The sequence below is a fragment of the Gadus chalcogrammus genome, chromosome 2 (genome assembly GCF_026213295.1).
Source record: "Gadus chalcogrammus isolate NIFS_2021 chromosome 2, NIFS_Gcha_1.0, whole genome shotgun sequence".
NCBI lineage: Eukaryota > Metazoa > Chordata > Actinopteri > Gadiformes > Gadidae > Gadus > Gadus chalcogrammus.
Window position 1 is genome coordinate 14335322 of NC_079413.1, and position 20410 is coordinate 14355731.

General features: G+C 44.9%; 1 protein-coding gene across 2 annotated transcripts in view; it reads left to right on the forward strand.

Moving 5' to 3' along the window:
* The first annotated feature begins 5119 nt into the window (after window positions 1-5119).
* jupb (junction plakoglobin b) overlaps window positions 5120-20410 on the forward strand; it is a 73169-nt gene continuing 57878 nt past the window's right edge. For both annotated transcript variants that reach the window (XM_056582187.1, XM_056582198.1), the window contains exon 1: window positions 5120-5319. The gene's annotated coding sequence lies outside the window, so the exon portion shown is untranslated. The remainder of the gene's footprint in view (window positions 5320-20410) is intronic.

The following is a 20410-nucleotide window of genomic DNA, read 5'->3' on the forward strand; positions in this document are numbered from 1 at the left end:
AATGACAATAATGTGCTATACGTTGACATTTAACATATTTGGAATACGTTTCAACCAAACATAATCCTAGAGGTAAATGAATGGCAAAAAATAGGTTGACAACGAACGTATTTGCGATATGTTCAATAACACGTATCCACAGCCAAGATACGTTTTTCAGACAAAATACGTTAAATGAAACGTTCCCTGAAAGGAAGATATGCCTTAATGACAATAATGTGCTATACGTTGACATTTAACCTATCTGGGATACTAATCCTAGAGGTTAATAAATGGCAAAACAATAGGCTGACAACGAACGTATTTGCGATATGTTCAATAAAACGTATTCACGGTCAAGATACATTTTTCAGACAAAATACGTTAAATGAAACGTTCCCTGAAAGGAAGATATGCCTTAATGACAATAATGTGCTATACGTTGACATTTAACCTATCTGGGATACGTTTCAACCAAACATAATCCTAGAGGTTAATGAATGGCAAAAAATAGGCTGAGGACGAACGTATTTGCAATACGTTCAATAAAACGTAATCGCGGACAAAATACGTTTTATGACAAACGTAATTGAGAATGCCGAATAGTTCTCTGGGAACGTAATTTTGACGAGACAGGGTTGCGAGGGCGGATGGAGTTGCAGGGGAGAGGAGGTTTGTCGAGGAGGAAGAGGGAGTTGGTGGGAGGAGGTGGTGGTGGTGGTGGTGGTGGTGGTGGTGGTGGAGGAGCAGGTGGAGGTCGGAGGAGAAGGGAGAAGTCAGAGGAAGGAGGAGGAGTAGAGGGGGTTGGAGAAAGGCGGAGGAGGTAGATGGTTAGGGGACTTGGTTGAGGGAGCTGGTGGAGGGAGAAGTCAGAGGAAGGAGGAGGAGGTAGAGGGAGGTGGAAGAAGTAGAGGGAGGTGGAGGAGGTAGAGGGAGGTGGAGGCAGAAGGAGCATGAGGAGACAGAGGCAGGAAGAAGTAGAGGGAGGTGGAGGAGGTAGAGGCAGGTGGATGTATAGCGAGGTGGAGGACGTATAGGGAAGGGGAGGAGAGGAAAGTGGATGACGGAGGTGGCGGTGGTCGGTGCAGGTAGAAGCAGGGAGATGAAAGGAGGTGGAGGAGGTAGAGGCAGGGAGGTTAAGTTGCTCTGGGAGTGATGATGTGTGCAGCAGTGAAGAGCCCAACGGGGGCAAGAATAGCTTTCTCACCATGGAAACCAAACAGATTGTGATGAAGGTAAAGTAGAGGTAATCACCACACTAAAACCAACGCACACACACGCACACACACACACGCACACACACACACGCAGATGCACACTTTCATAAGCACACTTACACACACACTAACACAGCCAGACACTCGGACACAGACACAGACTAGGAAGAGAGGGCAGAAATGCAATTACTGTCTGCACAACACAAACACACATACAAACACCCACACCCACGAAAACTCACTTAAGCAGGGGATGAATGGTGAGAAAACTTGTAAGGTGTCTGGGGAGATGGAGGAATGCCTACCAGCGGAGACACATCGAGCGTGAAAGTATGAAATATGTACAACCTTGATCATAAATGCCTCGGTGCGTCGCTACGGCTGGGATCAGACGTGAACTGTATGGGGGATTGATTGTGACTTTGAATTGAAGTGAACCCAGGAGCCTGGAAAAGCCATGTATTTTGGGATTGGGGAAAAGCCAGATTTATATATCCCCTACAAATACAGCAGAGGATCAAACACTTATTGGATCCAGCCATCATGAAAAGGAATGCCGATAGATCATAAATAAACACAGACATACACTTGCGCACACAAACTACACACATACGTACGCATACATCTACTCACATATAAACACACACATCTACTGACACAGACACACACATCACACAAATCAACACACACAAACACACACCCATACGGTACACACACAGACACATATCTACACTTCCGCACACACACCCGACCCAGTCAAACAAATGCAATTACACACACAGCCACCTACTCCATAAATATACACGCAAAAAAAACACATATCCGCACACAAATATACACACACAACCACCTACTAACACAAATAAACATATCTACAAACATACACACACACACACACACACACACACAAACAAACTAAAAACACCAAGTATTACACTTTTCTCCATCACCCCTATCAATCACAGTGTTTGACCGACCTCAAGCAGCTGTCAAAAATGGAACTGAGTGAAGCAATGACCAAATAATGAAATTAAATTAAATTCAATTAAATTCAATTTTATTTGTATAGCCCTTAATCACCATTACAGTCTCAAAGGGCTTAACAGGCCAAATATTCATGACACCCCCCTTTACCCAAGCCCCCACACGGGCAAGAAAAAACTCCCTTGAAATTAGCAAGGAAGAAATCTTGAGAAGAAACACATAGTAGGGGATCCCTTCTTCCAGGGACGGTCAGGAGTGCAATGGGTGCCACAATTGACATACAGGTAAATACATGGACGTCATAATAAAAAGGTGATTGGGTTCTGGCCGGTTATCCATGAGGAGAGTCCCGGCATCCAGTCCAGCACCCGCAACACGCTAGAACAGACAGAATAGTGAATTAGAACGGAGAAGTGCATAGTGGGAATGTATACTGTAATAACAAAAGCACAAGCAAACAAAGTGGTCATCACTTCGCATCTGTCGTTTTCTCACTACTATGTTCCAAATGCAAGATTGTAGAGGTGTTTTTTGAGCTTTCCTTTGAATAGCTCCACAGAGTCAGCTTGCCTGATCACTGATGGCAGCCTATTCCATAGGAAGGGGGCTCGATAGGCAAACGCTCTCTGTCCAGCCGATTTCTTCTTAACCTTCGGCAGTGAAAGAAGGCCAGCTCCCGAAGACCGTAGGACTGAGAAGGCCTATAAGGAATGATCAGGTCCTTCAGGTAGGATGGAGATAATCCATGCTTTATAGGTTAGCAGTAGCATCTTAAAGTCCGATCTGAAAGTGATCTGAAATTCCATCTGTGTCGAGAAGGCCCGGGATGAAGAGGCATTTACAAGGACTGTGGAACTCCAAGGAAAAGACACACAGAGACATAATAAGACGGGTGAGTCGTTTGCCTAAATGCCTTTCCTATTCCAAACGTTTTAGTTATTTTCTGACGCTAACCTATGATTATGATTCACTTTCATTTAAAGACAATATGCAGACGCGTAACAACAAACCCTCGGCAAAGCAAGCGAGCGGCCCACCATGTCTGAGTGAGGAACCAGAGCGTCTCCGACTGGCCCGCCAAGTGGAAACCACACAGCCATCACAGTGGAGGAACCCGACATTTTATTAAAGGTTTGGGGTGATAGGCGAGACAGAGTCGATCTCCGCAGATAGTTTTCCATTTATCACGAGGACCTGAGTTATTTGTTCATGTCTGTACCCGACTCCTGGGGCAGGATTAATCATAGGGTATTTGACTCCTAACGTTGAGGCACTGGGTTCGATCCCCAATGTCAACAGCCCACCTCTATCTGTGTCTGTATTTTGTTCTTCCTGCTGTATACCGCTATTTGGGAAAAGGTCCAGCTAAAGTGTGGTATCATTTTGCTGCTTTTTCTTTACCATAGCATCTAGTGGGAAAATAAATGTAGCTTCAGTGTTAGGAAATAAAGTTGAACTAAAACAACTTCTTGTATCTGTGTTGGAAGAAGTAGTAGTAGAAGTAATAGCTTTAGCAGAACTCATAGTAGTTTATGTATTACCAATTTATTATTTAAGTCGCTGGTAAATTCCTGTCAAAAGCTAGTTCTCTGCGGCCTTGGAACTTTTGATTTGGATGGAATTTCAATCTAAAATACGGCAGGAAGGGAATTTGACAAAAAGAAAGCAAGAGCTTATCTTCTTTTTCCATTTTTCAAAACCAATTACAGCAGCCCCCCCCTCCAGAGTTAAAACGCTACACTGGTTCCCTGGGGACTTAAGTGATTGAATTAACATATTTAGGATGTGTGTGTCCTTAAGGAGAATAATACTCATATGCCCTCATCAGAGACAGACACGCACACCTTCCGGTGGTTCTGATGCAACAACTTGTAGAGTTATACCTCGACTCTCTCATGAATACGAGAGCATGCAAGCAATGTTAGGCTATTGATACGATAAGCTTTCCTTAGTCATGCTGAAATATGGAACTGTGTGTGTGCGTGTTTGTGTGGGTGATGTATAAATAAGTTATAGTTTTGTCAAAGTCATAATGCTCACATATATACTGTATATGAGCAGCAGTGACACACACACCACACATGAATACGAGTGCAAGCAAGCATTGATAGGCTATTACGAGTCTTTCTTTATTCATGCTGAAATATTGATCTGTGTGTATGTGTGTTTGTGTATGCGGTGTGTATGTGTGTGAAAGTCGTGAGTAACAGTTTTGTCGAAGTCATAATGCTCACATATATATTTATATGCAAGAGACAGTGAGACACACAAATGCACACACACTCTCTCTCTCTCTCTCTCTCTCTCTCTCTCTCTCTCTCTCTCTCTCTCTCTCTCTCTCTCTCTCTCTCTCTCTCTCTCTCTCACACACACACACACACACACACAGACACACACACACAAGCATAGGCCTACCCATAAAGGCGAGGCAGATAACTCTTTATATGTGAGAGACAGTGAGACGCACGCACACACGCACACACACACACACACACACACACACACACACACACACACACACACACACACACACACACACACACACACACACACACACACACACACACACACACACACATAAAGGCGCGGCAGATAACTCTTCTCAATCATACTTTTTTTCTCATATTTCTCCCCCCCCCCCCCCGAATCATTTCATAAGATTTCAACAAACTTGTCAAACTGCAAACAACACCGTAGAGGCCATCTTTCCAATTTTCGAAAGAGAAAATGGCTAGCCGACGCCCTCTCCATGGCGTGCAAACAGTAAATTAATAACAGATTGTCACATCTGCTTCGCACATCGTTTTCAATTACTTAGCAATAATAACGGCGTCCTTTTTTTCAGCTCGAGCCAATGGACGTTCAACGCGCCGCCTATTGGGCGCGCGGTTTACCGTAGGGCGGAGACTGCGCGCGGGACTGACGCTGTCACCACGAGCCCGGTTTGCTCTCTCGAGCCCCACGCAACCGTTCAATCCGCCTAGGTGGCTGTGTGACTACGAGAGAGAGCCAAAGGGTCCGCCGAAGCGGAAAAACGCAAGGACACACGAAACTAGCTGTGGATTTTAGGAGGAGAAAGTTCAGCTGGTCTCAACCGTTAGAAAGGGATCGTTTTTTTCATTCAATTCTGTCACGTAGGGTAAGTCCACAACGTCTTAACATGCTATCTCACTGAACAATCCCGCTGTGGCGAAACACGCGATTGGTTGAGGATGAAAAATAATTGTATTTTAGGTTGTTGGGCAAGAAAACCCGCTTTGCAAAACGGACCGTGCAAACGGATTGCAGGCGGCTTGCGTTAACCTTCGGAATGAGACAGTTGGACCCAAAACTCAAGGGACCGCACGCAGACAGTCCACTCTGCGTATAAATATTGCTATGTTGGTTTGTGGGTTCAACTAACCACATTGGGTTTCGCTGTCGCCTTAAATATGTATCCTCCCTACCGGCCTGTCAGTCCGTTATGCATTTGATTCCACCCCTAGCCCTCCTCATTCTCTTGCGTGCTTGCCCTCTCCCCACGGAGTCAACAGATGCCAAAGAGGACACTAGTGATGCATCGCTAGTGCGAGTGATTTTAAACGATCCAGTTGTGATCCAGCGGTATTTAACTGTGTGTGTGTGTGTGTGTGTGTGTGTGTGTGTGTGTGTGTGTGTGTGTGTGTGTGTGTGTGTGTGTGTGTGTGTGTGTGTGTGTCTAGGTGTTAGTGCGTGCGCGTGTATGAATCCCTCTCTTTCTTTCTGCCTTTCCCTATCTTTCCATTTATCCCCCATATTCTATTTTACGTATCTGTCTTACTCATTCTCTCTCTCTCTCTCTCTCTCTCTCTCTCTCTCTCTCTCTCTCTCTCTCTCTCTCTCTCTCTCTCTCTCTCTCTCTCTCTCTCTCTCTCTCTATCTGTATCTTGGTCGCTGCTGTTGACAACACATTCCTTGGCTGTGACAGGCGGGTGTTAGCGAGCCAGCCGTGGCGTTGGAAGGCGTATGCAGGGTGTGTGTGTGTATGAGAGAGAGCCAGAGAGAGAGAGAGAGAAAGAGAGAGAGAGGGCAACTTTGTCCATTCATGGTAACTTGATCATATTTTTAACAGTAACAGTTCAAACAATTTGTTCAACAATTTGTATTTTGTTTCCCACATAGGCTATGCAAGTGTCTTCCCATGCCGTGCCTTTCCATCTTCTTCTTCAAAGTAGCTTCATGTGAAACAACAGCCAATGGGAGATTCTACTCCATAAAATTCAACTGTCTTCTACTCTGTTCTTCTCCAGTCCATTCTATTCTTGCTGGTTGGGATATGTTGTTAGCGGGGCTCTACAGTTTAGCGGTGAAATATGAGAAGGAATACTTTACCAGCCCAATGTTGTACCTGAAAACAGGGGAATGGTTTTCCGAGTGCACTGGTCCATTTTATTTATAAACTCCTCACATCGACCCCCCGGGGAGATAACTGCCTGCCTGCAAATACTCTTATGCAATTGGCCACTGGTGCAAAATAGGGTGAAACAGCGAATGTGCCCAGCCCAAAGGCTCTGTATAAGTGAATTTGTGGGATTCTTTGTGAAGCAATTTACAAACCCGTAGCCCCTTTTGTTTTCAACATAGCCCCTTTACCATAAATACATTACCCAGAGTAGTTAAGAAGCAGGCTTGCTTTGCCAATGCAGACTAGAACGAGGTAGCATTTAAAAACCCATCAGCTGAGATCGCTCATTAGCCACGCCTGCTGTAGGAAATGATAGCCATGCTGGTTACTCTCCTCCCAGCGTCTGGAAAAAAAAACACACGTTCACCTGATGCTGTCTTCTGACACGCCCAGTTCGCACAGCAGATTGTTGTTGTTTTGTCATAGTCATTAGTTATGATGTAGTAGTCCTAATAAGGCTGAATTAGTAATCCTGAATTGGAAATATGTAATAGATGTAATAAATATGTATATCTTGTTTTTCTTCAAATAAGCGATGTCTTACTATTGGAGGTCCCATTAGTACTGTTGTTAAGACACATCATCGTTCATGATGCATTCTTAAATTCTGGAATCCTGTAAATATTTCCAATTTGCTTTCTTTACTTCTCTTGTTGAATCGTACAGTCCTTGTCAGCAGTTTTTCTGACCCCGAAAAGCAATTGGCTTAAATGTGATGACTAATGTTATTATATTTTTTATTACTATTGAATAAAATTTCGTATCCTGAGTGATGTACATGGGCCTACTGTCTATTCTATAATACTGAATGTATTTGTGTTTGTGAGAGCCTTCATTCGGGCTGTTATCAGCCTTACAGCATTCTGTTAAGGAGAGGCGGGTCGCTGTGTACAGTAGACGGCAGTAGATTAGCCAATGTGCCTGGCAGATTTTTCACAGGCTAAAATGAAAATCGATGCGGTAGTTGTACCAGAGTGCCACACCTATATCCCAATGCACCGTTCATCCGACTTGTCTGCGTCTGTCGCCATCCCTCATTCCCACGTCTTCCCCTCTTCATCACTGGGCCTCCCACTCATCTGTGTAAGGAATCTGTCTCATCTTCTTTCTCTCGCTGTCTCCCCAACACTGTCCCTTGCGGTCTCTCTGAACTCTCTCTCTGCATTTCTCTCTCTCTCTGTTTAACTCTCTCTGTGTGTCTCTCTCGCTTGCTCTCTGTCTGTCCAACTCTCAGTGTGTCTCTCTCGCTTGCTCTCTGTCTGTCTAACTCTCGGTCTGTCTCTCTCTCTCTCTTTGTCCGTCTCTTTTACTCTGTCTCACTCTTTCTCTCTCTCTTTTCTGTCTGCCTGGCTGTCTGTCTCTATTCCTCATCTCATTCTCTCTCTTTCTATCTCTACCCCTTTACTGTGTCTCTAAATGTCTCTCTCTAACTATCTCTCTAGATCTCACTCTGTGTCTAAAACTCTCTTTCTCTTCCTCTCTTTTTCTCTCTCAATCTGTCACTCTCCCTTTCCCCCACTCTTGATCAATACAAAGGCCTGTGCCTGCATAGTTGTTGTGTTTGATTATAGTAGGTATTGTCTCAGGAATTAGTATTCCTCTCTGTGGTGGCCTGATGAAAGGGAAGGATTGTGGTACGGTCCGGACGAAGGACAGCCGGAGTAACAGGAAGAAATCGGACGGAACAGTTCCCCCCCCCCTATGTTTAGACAGACTGCATCATGGGCCCCCTGCTCGCAAACAAGATGGAAAAATATGCATACACAAACTCACACATGCTCACCCACGCAAACACATAGTATGCATACTCATAAACACACTATTCACAAACATATGCATGCATACAGGCGCACAGGCACACACACACAAGTCATAATGCATCAAGAAAAAAGGTGTGATGCTCTCTTTCGTCTTCTTTAAAAATGCTCCCTTCCATATTTTAGATGAAAATGTCGCCAAAATCTACAGAAAAATTGAGGGAAAAGCTCTCTTTTGTCATCATCCTCTACCAATTACAGCTGAGTTCAGCCTGCAAGACAACAAAGCGAGGCAAGGACGTGAAAGAAAATACTATGAAAGACCTTTTTATTGTGTAAAAATAGATGGTTATTTTTGAACCTCATTTTTGGAAAAGGACATTTCATGTGTGGGAGGTTAATGATGACTGTATTGTGTAGCCATTGTTTTCCTTGGCTTTGAGTGATTGTTTGTGTCAGCATGTGCGTGTGCGTGTTTGTCAACAGGCAGCACGCTTATCGGGGTGCGTGTATTTCTAGGTGCATATATGTTGCCAGTCGCATCAAGTCTTATTTGTGTGCAACTGCGCAAGCGGGCGAGCGAGCCAGACAGAGAGAGAGATAGAGAGAGAGAGAGAGAGAGAGAGAGGCAGCATGATAAAAGAGTGGAGGCTGAGGAGGGCAATGTACCCAAAGATAAGCTAGCAAAGAGAGAGACAGGTGAATACACTGCCATGCAGGCAGTGGAAAAACAGAAGGTGAAATAGTGCTGGTAACATTAGCATAGAAAAAAGAGGGGGTTAAGACGGAGAAATGGAGGGGGAGAGAGAGAGCGGGTTGAGTGGCGTGACCTTTGTGTTCAAGATATAGTCCTCTCTTGGTCTCACTGTTTCACCCTGCGACTGCATCTCTTTGCTTCTGAGAAATAATTCTCTACGTATAATTATACATTCTCTATCAGTCTCTCTCTCTCTCTCTCTCTCTCTCTCTCTCTCTCTCTCTCTCTCTCTCTCTCTCTCTCTCTCTCTCTCTCTCTCTCTCTCTCTCTCTCTCTCTCTCTCTCTCTCTCTTTTAATCGTTCCTTCAGTTCAACTTTTTACTGGTGAGTGTGTTCCGCTTTCCTCAGAGAATGCAGTGTAATCAGAAATGGAATTCATAATCTCTACACCCACCCCCACTCAGGCATCCATCCATCCATCCATTGAGCAAATGTGTGCCAGTCTTTTTTCACACTATTTAGACAGCTAAGGCACTTGGAGCTGCATATGTATTTTTCTATTTTTAAACCCCAAGGCATTAAACTGACATTTGCCAGGTCTCTGAGTAAGACAGGCAGGAGCAGAATACGTTATGAGGTGGTTTATGAGGAGGTTATGTGTGGTTGGTCAAAGAATGGACAGGTCAGTGTGAGTTATATCGAAGATCAGGGAGTACATTCAGTGTCTGGCCCTTTGTGTCCTACTCCAAGTACTCCAAATATTACCCATTATATTACATCTGCTGACTCATCATGTAACTACTAGTAAAACAACTATAATGATAATTTACTTCAAGGTTTCTTTGGGTCCGAGTTTAATTCATTCTACCATGTTTTAGAATACAAATATCTGTGGGCTTTTTCAGCTGCAAATGTTTTCCTAAATAACGACACAACCGAAGGAATCATGATGTGTAATTAATTCTTCCTCAGTCATTTCATCAACAACCTCACGATTCATAAGATAGTTTTGGGAGCAATGATAAATGAATTTGGTATGTAGAGTTAGTCCGAGCGTATCTGGTGATGAAGTAGTCATGAAGTTAAATAAGGGAAATGTTGTCTCCGGGGCCTCGCCGAGTTGTGATTGGATGAAGACATGATTCACACACATGTCCTTTAATTAACTGGCAAGCCACATCAGCTTAGCATACGCAGATCCATGGGGCATAAGCATGCGTGTGTGTTTGCACGTGTGTGTGGATGTGTGTGTATGTGTGCGTGCATATGTATGTGTGTGCGTGTGTACAGAAGATAAAAGATCCTTCTTTGCCATAAATATGATAGTGTGTGCAAATATTTGTTAGTCTGTTTGCCTCCATTTCTGGAAGTGTGTGTGTGTTTGTATGTGCGTCTACATATGTTTTTATGTGTGTATGTGTGTTCTTGCATGTATGTGTGTGTGTGTGTGTGGGTGTGTGTGTGTGTGCTTGCGTACTGTATGTGTGTGTATGTCTTTATGTGTTCTTGTGTGCGTGCATGTTTGTGTGTGTGCGCGCGTGTGTGTGTGTGCGTGTGCGCGTGTGTGTGACTGATTATACCTCTGGGCCCAGCACATTACTGAGAGGCTGCAGAGTTAAGACCATGGGGCTGAAACGAAAACGAGGCAACATCAGAGGTATGCAAATGACAAGCCACCGCCCCCCCCCTTCCCCATCGCACTTCATTCCCGAGTATTGCAGAAACATTTTGCAGCTGCTTCTGAGAAATGTCCTCGCGGCATACTGTTTCGTCGCGGTTCAGCAACCCGCTATCGGTTCCCCTACAGCTGCACCACACTGTGACTGCCATGTTCTGGCCACAGAACACAGCCAATAATAGGCCTAACGTCGTTTTGTCGACAGTGTAAGGTGTGCCGGAGTGTCCGACCGGTTCTAGGGAACTGCAAAGAGCCAACCAAACCTTTAATTCAGGAGCGCCGAGAGGAGCATCGGATTTGGATGTCGGTTATGCTTGTCCTGGAATCCCGTTATAATTCTGATAATTACACCTTACAAGATGTTAAATGGTGAATCAATGATGAACCGAGAGCGGATTTGATCTTCCAAATGTCCAATGATGAGAGTTAATAAACCATTTATCCTTTGATGCTGTTGATGTCAGTAATTCTTCCCTATTGTGCCAAGATACTGCATGATCCCACTATCCTATGATGACCTTGAAGTATTACAGGGATTCCTATCTTCCATTTCAATACATTTGCTGTCTTGAAATATATTTTGTGCAGTATTGTATGTGGCTGTGTGGGGATGCCGTTTGTGTGTATGTATGTGTATGTGTGTGTGTTTACATTCATGCTTGTGTGTGTGTGTGTGTGTGTGTGTGTGTGTGTGTGTGTGTGTGTGTGTGTGTGTGTGTGTGTGTGTGTGTGTGTGTGTGTGTGTGTGTGTGTGTGTGTGTGTGTGTGTGTGTACATGTGCACGACTTCAAGGTTACAGGCAAATCTATGCTGCCTGATCACCAGGCTACCCTGCTGGCAAATGTTGGCCGAGTTCTGTATGTTCCGGAACCCCCAAATGAGAAAATGCATGCACACAAATACACACACAGGTGTAGTAGCTCCGCTCGTTGCCATGGTGAACCTACCAACTCCCAAAAAGCAAGTCCCTGTGCTTGTGTTTGTGTGTCTATGTGCGTGTACATGTATTTATGTGTGTGTGATTCGTTCAACAAAATATGGCCGAACAACACATAGAAGGAGGGAGTGAAAAGATTCTGAAAAAGAGGGTCATAACTAATTCCCTGACTGCCTCTCACCTTTGTTCTTCTCAACTAATTGTGTGTTTGTGTGTGTGTGAGTGTGTTAGTGCAAGTGTAGCAGCCAAGCATTCTACATTCAGCTGCATGTCAATGAGGATTTTGGATCATCCTCACTTGTATTTCTTCTCTTCTCTTCTCATCGTTCCTCTCACCTCTTCCCTCATCTTTCTAATCTCTTCTCTATTCCTCTCTTTTCTTCCTTCTCCTCTCTTCCTCTTGTTTCTCACCCTCCTTCACTCGACTCACTTCTCCTCTCATCTATTTGAGTGTCTGTTGTTTTCTTCCCAACTTGCCCCTTCTGGTGTTAATGTTATCGTTTTGGTCTCGCAGCTTAGCTTAGCCATTCTCTCTCATTCTCGGTCAGCCTTAGTGCACACACACACACACACACAAACACACACACACACACGCATGCACGCGCGCACACGCATGCATACATACATATACATACATACTCACGCACAGCACCCAATAGACACACATTCACACAACCCACCAGACCTCCACAAACACACGCACACACACACGCACACACAGGCAACAAGACAGGCGTGTTGCCTTGATAATAGTTAACAGACACTATTTATATTCTTCTACTATTTCTTCGATCAAAAACACAGAAAGAAAGCCAAGACATTCGTGAAAGACAAGAAGAGAAAGTGAGAGAGCGGGCATGACAGAGCGGAAGGGAGAGAGATAGTGGGAGCTGGAGAGAGGTTGAAAGGGAGAGAGAGACGGCGTAGCCAGGTAGCTGTCAGTCACTGAGGGAGGGAGTTGCACAAGTCAAGCCTGGAATATTTTTCTGGTCTTTATAGACCTGAGTGCATGTTGTCGTGACCAAACGCAATCCATAATATGTTTCTCAAACATGAAACATCGAACAAAAGCACTGATTAGCGTGCTAATCGTTTGGGCTGTAACTTTTGAAATGGAAGCCACAGTGTAGAGGATTTCAGCCCATTTAAGACTTATTGGGTTTCATTGGCATTATGCGACTTATGGGGTCATTGTAACATTTAAATCCTCTAATGTAACAATACATGACACATTTTAATTTTCCGCGATGCCAGCAGCAAAGAGGCCACTTGAAGCTATGCACTGGATGTCCGCTGCGCTTCTGATTGGTGAAGCTGATAGCAAGCTTTGGGACACGAAAGACAACTCGCATATGATTGGTTGGGGAGATGACTATAGGGTCATGACACTAATGTAGGGCTGCTTTTGAGAGGTGAAGATGACTTTCATTACCAGGATGTCACCACAATGACAGGAGCAAGCCTGGGTGGAGCAGTTATGCCTGACACTGAAGTTTTAATGAAAACTGTCTTGGGTGCCGATGAGAGAGAGAGAGAGAGAGTGAGACAGAGAGAGAGAAAAGAGGAGGACAATGATAAATTGAATGAGGAGGAACAATGACGTTCCGGAAACAGAGGTGGGAGGGAGAGGGGGAGACAGCACTAAGTTAAGAGGGTTGAGGTGGGGAGAAGAAGATAAAAGGCCTCCAGGAAGTATAAGGCGGAAAGCAAAACTGTAAGACATGAGGAATGAAGAGGACGGACTGACAAGATGATGCCGAAGATAGAGAGAGCGTGAGCAGAGAGAGAGAGAGAGAGAGAGAAAGAGAGAGAGAGATACAAGTGAGAGGGGGAGATTGATGTTATGGGAGATGAGGGTGGATGAGATGATCACTAGAATGGCTTTTGCAGAAAACGCAGCTGTTTAACATTTCTCTGGTGTGTGTGTGAGTGAGTCAGTGCGTTCATTTCTGGAAGTGCGCGCATGCATGTCAGAATGGGTTTTGCTCGTGCCTTTGATGAATGGTCTTTGCCCATCGGGTCTATGAGGAATGCGGTAAGAGAGAAGTGCACACTACGTCAGTGTTCGTGGCCAGAACTGTTCCATTGGCTGAAGAGAACGGAGCACCTGACCTGGCATTCACCCTTCATTTCCAATAATCCTCCGACTTTGTCCAACTGGCCACATCATGTAGTGCTAACGATAACACCAGCCACCCAGCCAGGTTTTCTCTGCGTGTAGGATGTTCCTGTTTATTGTCAGCAGGTAGGTCGTGCCAAAGGCACACAGCGATACACAGTGATTTTCCCATGGCTGTGCTATTATCACAGAACCGCAAGGTTTTTGGATTTGTCCTCTGCTGCTTTCTGGGTAGGGTAATGGTTTTAGACTGCCATCGATATTTTCAGCTATTCTTGTTTTACAATAGGTCAAATATATGCAATGCTGCCCCCCCCCCTCATCATGTGTACCTGTCAGTATCAAATGTCTTATTCCCATGGCACATGAGTACATTGCATCGAGTGTGGCTAGCCAACAAGCTGGCGGAGCTAGCAATAGAGCTCGTAAGTCCGCCCCTTCCGGTAGATCCCCATGGGACCTCTGAGATCGTAAAATATAAATGGGTTTCAATGGAGAGAAAGTAATTATTTTCTGGTCCCACCCTTTACATGGCATGGATTACACTATGTTGTTTGTAGATTTATATTATATTTTTTCATGCAAAGAAAACTAAGACAAATGCGAGGAAACTAAGACAAAAACCTCACGCAAAATGTTAGGTTTTGTGTGAGGCCACTTTGTGAACTACAGCCCCTCGCTGCTCCCGCGAATGATATACGTCACCACCACTCTTGTACAGACATGGCGATCTCTATGCTCCACTTCACCGCTTTTTTCCAAGGGGAAGATTACAGCATCGAAAGAGGTGAAAACCATCATAGGTCGGGGCATGTGTAGATTTTCATGCCGATTGGGAGGTCTTGTCCACGTCAGTCGCAGGGAGCGTGACGGCACATACGAGACGTGTAGTCTTTCCCATTGTGTTTCCTCTACATCCTTTAACTGAGAAATTGCACAATAAACGGTCTAACTCTTGGCATGAAAAATTATGATTTAAATCCACAAACAACATATGTGTAATCCAGGGCATATAAAACCTGGGACCAGAAAATAATTACTTTCTCCATTGAAACCCATTCAGATTTTACAATCTCATAGGTCCCATGGGCTCGACCGGAACGTGCGGACTTACGAGGTCTATGAAGCACATTTGTGAAACAGGAAACTAATTGGGCAACACGTGGTTGGCTGTGTGTGTGGCTGTGCACTTATCGCAAACTCTGAATCAATAAATCACATTCCCAGTAGTTAAATACGAAACATTTGCTTTTATTGACACACAAGGTATAGACACAAGGTTGCTTCCATCCTCTTGTTTTACAATAGGTCAAATATATGCAATGCTGCCCCCCCCCCCTCATCATTTGTACCTGTCAGTATCAAATGTCTTATTCCCATGGCACATGAGTACATTGCATCGAGTGTGGCGAGGTTGCTTGGCATTGGTCTTAACACTGGTGTCTACCACTACAGGACCCGGCCCCCTCTTTCCTCGTTAAAACAAATATTACAGTGACATTGTTTTTAGAGGACCTTTTTAGCTGGAAGCATATCAAAGCAGCATAATATTAGACTCTGTCTGCCTGAGGCACATTTAAGTTGAGTTCCCTGGCGGGAAATACCTACAAGGACTACAAGAATAGATGGTGGGAAAAGACTGCAGAAACTACCATTGACAGTCATTATGAAGAGACGTCTGTCACTGGGAGTATGAACAGGGCTGTAGCCAAGTGAAAAGTCATGGGGGATTGAGAAGCCTGTCTCTACCGTGTCCTCCTCTCCTCTGCTTTATCGTCTCCTCCCAAATCCTACCTTCTCCTCCCCTCTCATCCCTCTTCTCCTTTCGCCTCCTCAACCCCACCTCCATCCTTACTCCTTCTCTTCTTCACTGTTGCTCCTCTGTCCTCCTGTATCTTCTCCTTCTCTCTCTTCTTTTCTCCTCCGATCTTCTCCTCGTCTCCCCTTCCCTATCTTCTCCCCCTGCCTCTCCCCATCCCTCCCTCTATCTTACCGACCAGCCCCCCTGCTGTCTTTCTGTAAATAATAGTATTTTTTGGGGGGGGGTGAGGTATGGGCTAACTTGCCAGGTCCAGCTGAATGCACAGACGCATCAGGATGACCGACCGAGGGAGCGAGAACCAAGGAGAGCGTGGTTGAACGGTTGCCAAGGTAACAGGGACTAGGAACCCGGTGAACCGAGGGGTTTACGGATATTATCGTGTGGGATTTTAGGTTAATTTTATGCATGCAATGCGGCTCTAATGTTGACTTTTCTGAAGACTTAATTAGAGTTGTGTGACGCGATCCACGTTCGGTGAACTCTACCCGTCGGAGATGCTGAGGGGAATTAGGGAGTGATTGGTCATCATTTACACATTAGGAGCGATTGTAACACATCTCGTCTTCCCGCGGCGAGTCGGAAGCATGGTATGGTTGGGTGATGATTCATACGAAGGCTTTTGAGGTGGGAGGGACGGGGGTTAATAACATTGAGAGAATGGGATGTCAAAGTCAGTTTAAAGATCAACCGCCACCTACTTTCGTTCACTCTCTCTCTCTCTCCCACAGCCTGAGTTTCTTTTCTCTTTATCTATCGATCAATCTATCCATCTATCTTTTTACTCATTACTCCAAATTGCTATCCTTCCCCCTCATCTCTCTCTGATCCCTTTTTTTCCCTTATCTTACTCGTTTTCTATGCCTCAAACTCTCATATCTCCCTTTCCATCTATCCATCTTTGCCAACTGTCTTATCCTCCCCCTTCACATTTAGCTTTTTCTCTATATCAATCGTTATCTCTGTGGTGTGTGTGTGTGTGTGTGTATTCGTGAGTGTGTATGTGTGTGTGTGTGCATTCGTGTGTGTGTGTGTGTGTGTGTGTGTGTGTGTTCATGGGGCAGGTTTAATGCTTGGTTTGCTTGCCGAGCACAATGAGTATAATCCTCTCTCGATTCGTCTCCCTCGTCCCGCTGGCTCTCGGCCCTCTCTTTTGATCTCTCCATCTTCCCATCTTTCTCCTGGCTCTTTCTTCACGCCACTTTGTGTCTTATTCCCACCCGCCAGATCTCCTCCTCAGATCGCGGCGTCTCTGCGTCTCGCTAAGAACCTTGTTTGCCGAGCGTCCTGTGATCTCAAGAGTGCGTAGGACGGTCTTTTGAAGACACTTTCAAGGGTTTTCGGTAAATGCGTACCCGGCTAATTTGTCTGCAGTCATTGAGTCTAAACAAAACCTGGCTTCTTTTCCTTACTTCCTTCCTTTCTTCCTTTCTTCCTTTCTTCCTTTCTTTCTTTCTTTCTTTCTTCCTTTCTTCCTTTCTTTCTTTCTTTCTTTCTTTCTTCCTTCCTTTCTTTCTGTCCTTCTGTCCTTCTGTCCTTAATTCCTTCCTTCTTTCTTTCAGTTGCTCTTTATTCTCAATCCTTGCTTAATTTTTCTTCCTCTTGATATTCTTACATCTTCTTCTTTGTTCGTTCTGTCCGTCAGTTCGTAGTTCTTCCTTCTTTTCCCTGTTACTTCATTCTGTAAATTCTTTCTTTCTTCACTGTCTTTCGGTCGGCCGGCAGGGTCGTCACGGATACGACGGAGCAGATGAGACAGTGGTGGTCTGGAGAAGACACATGATGCATGACAGTTGCACGTGGGGGAGGTTGAAGTGGATTATGGAGCCACTTGGAGGGCCAGATGATATCATGGGATGTCCCTGGGAAGGTTACGTGGGTGTGCGGAGAAGACACTTCTGAGGAAGATGAAGGGGTTTAGGGCCAGGCAATCCAATGATGAAGATGAGGAGGACGATGATGATGATGATGATGATGATGATGATGAGGATGATGATGATGATGATGGTGAAGGAGTGGTGGGTAGTTTATTATCCAATGAGGAAGGAAAGGCAGCATCGCCAGAGGGTCGTTTGGATTCTGAGGTGTGTTTGTGTGAGTGTGTGTGTGTGTGTGTGTGTGTGTGTGTGCGTGTGCGTGTGTGCGTGCGTTCGTGAGTGAGTGTGTTTTGTAGGTATTTGGCTGTTAGGATGTTGCTTTGAAGAGGGTTAGGTCTTGTTTGTGTGTTTGTGTGTGTGGGGGTCTTTCTGTGTCTGTGAGAGAGAGAGTGAGCGATAAGAGTTTCATTCTGCCATTTTTTTCTAGGCTACATAAATCCCAGATAAGACCTGCATTCATACACGCACGCACAAAGCTACACTGACACACTCACTCACACAACAACACACATACAAACAGGCACACGCACACACACATACACACACACACACACACACACACACACACACACACACACACACACACACACACACACACACACACACACACACACACACACACACACACACACACGTAAAGTAATACTCCAACACATGTTAGACATCATGAGTAGGGCCCTATGAATTCCGCGATAACGAAAACGCGGACGGAATCACGGAATCGGACAATAAAAACGGAATCTACTGATAATTATTATTATAATTTTTTTTTTATTAAAGGGACTCTTACCTTTGTTGCATTTTTACACTTTTTTTGGATAAGGTTAAATTGGTATTAATAAGGTAATAACACTCTAATATGCAAGACAGACCCACCAGGAGTAAAAACAAACAATTATTTTACTCTCATAATATTTAGTGAAAACTTCAACCAATAAAATTCTTCGGACCGAATGACCTTATTGGCCGACAGACCTGTCTGTTTGCTGCATGGATATATAAGGTTATCCGTCTGCTTCTTGTGGCGCATTCGGGCCCGCGTCATCAAGGCGCGTCCTCAACTAGAGGGTTTGTTTTGATTCCACGGCAGACAGTAGCGAGTAGCGACCGTAGCGAATGACGATGGCAGACCAAAGTGGTCCACGGCGTACTGAAACTGCACCATTCAGTCCGATTAGGGGACTCATCTCGGACTCAGACTCACAGAGTTACCCTCCTATGGAGCCTCAGGAAGACCTCCAGACTGTTGGCCACCAACTGCACCATTCAGTCCGACAAGGGGACCCGATTCGGCCTCAGAAGCCAAGTGGTCCCGCTCCCCTGGATGATTCTCAGGACCTCCAGACCGTTGGCAACCAACCGCACCACTCGGTCCGATTACGGGACCCATTTCGGACTCAGACGCGACGTTGTCCCGCTACTCTGGAGCTACAGGAAGACCTCCAGAACGTTGGCACCCAACCGCACCACTCAGTCCGATTACGGGACCCATTTCGGACTCAGACGCGACGTTGTCCCGCTACTCTGGAGCTACAGGAAGACCTCCAGAACGTTGGCACCCAACCGCACCACTCAGTCCGATTACGGGACCCATTTCGGACTCAGACGCGACGTTGTCCCGCTACTCTGGAGCTACAGGAAGACCTCCAGAACGTTGGCACCCAACCGCACCACTCAGTCCGATTAGGGGACCCATTTCGGCCTCAGACGCTACGTTGTCCCGCTACTCAGTTTGTAATGCTCATACACCTTTCTTATACTCAGTGGGACCACTGTCCTTCAACATGGGGCCTCAAAACGGTATCGCACGAAGCCCATACAATTACAGTGAGCCACCTGCTAAATTATATATATATATATATATATATATATAGTTTGTGTGTTATGTGTTACATTATATTTCGTTGTCCGCTATGCCAGTTGTTCTATGTGTATGTATTGTAATGTTCTTCTTGTCAATCAGCGTGGGGGCGAATCATTAGGTCAGCTGGGGGAGGGCCTTGGAAGAACAGGAGGGTGGGGGCCTGCACGCGAGTGAGACCGTGTTGGGGGTTGCCGGGGTAACCGGGGTTTGTTTTGTGTCGGTTTTCTGCCGTTGGTTACAATGTTACGGGTTTCAGTGACCTGGTTTTGGTTCATTAAAACTACCTTCAACTACTAATGACTCGACATAATTATGTCACCGGCGAGGTCGTTACAGTACTCGCTTTACAATAACGCTTAGTTTTGTACGCTTAGGGGGTGGGGCATTGGAGGAAGGCGGGATGATTTGAATGTGCTGTAATTCTCAAATGCAACAAAGGTCAGAGTCCCTTTAAGCAGGAAAGTATTAAAAGTAACAAATTTACAATTTAAAACGGGCCTGTCTTAGTAAAATAACTGATTTCCAGCAGGTTCCTGTTCTTCAGCACATATAACATGTAACAGGGACAAGGCACATCACACGTCACATTTACAATATGCAGCGGAATTCGGCATTATTTTGGTAAAATTCAGTTTTGAGGGAAAAGGTAAACAACACAGGTGACATTAACGTAACTGAATGTTTAGCAGTCACTCCCACAACAATGTTAAAGAAAATCCCCGGTCCACCACGCAAACAATAGGTCCCGCTCCTAACAAGAAGCCGAAGAAGAAGTTGAAGCGCCCGTAATTCGGTTCTAACCCCAAATTCAGAGCCGAACAATATCCAAAACACTTCTATCACTCAGGTGATCAGCTGTTTTGTAGAATATGTCAATATACTATCGATTGGAAACGCAAAGATATGTGCGATGACTACTTGAAGTCCAAAATCCATTTAAAAAACAATGAACGCCGTAGCCAGGGCACGCCCCTTCAAACAACAATTTGAGTTTATAAAAAAAGAGTTGATAAGCACTTTAATATTTATGTCATGTTGTTTTTATTTGAAGCACTAAAA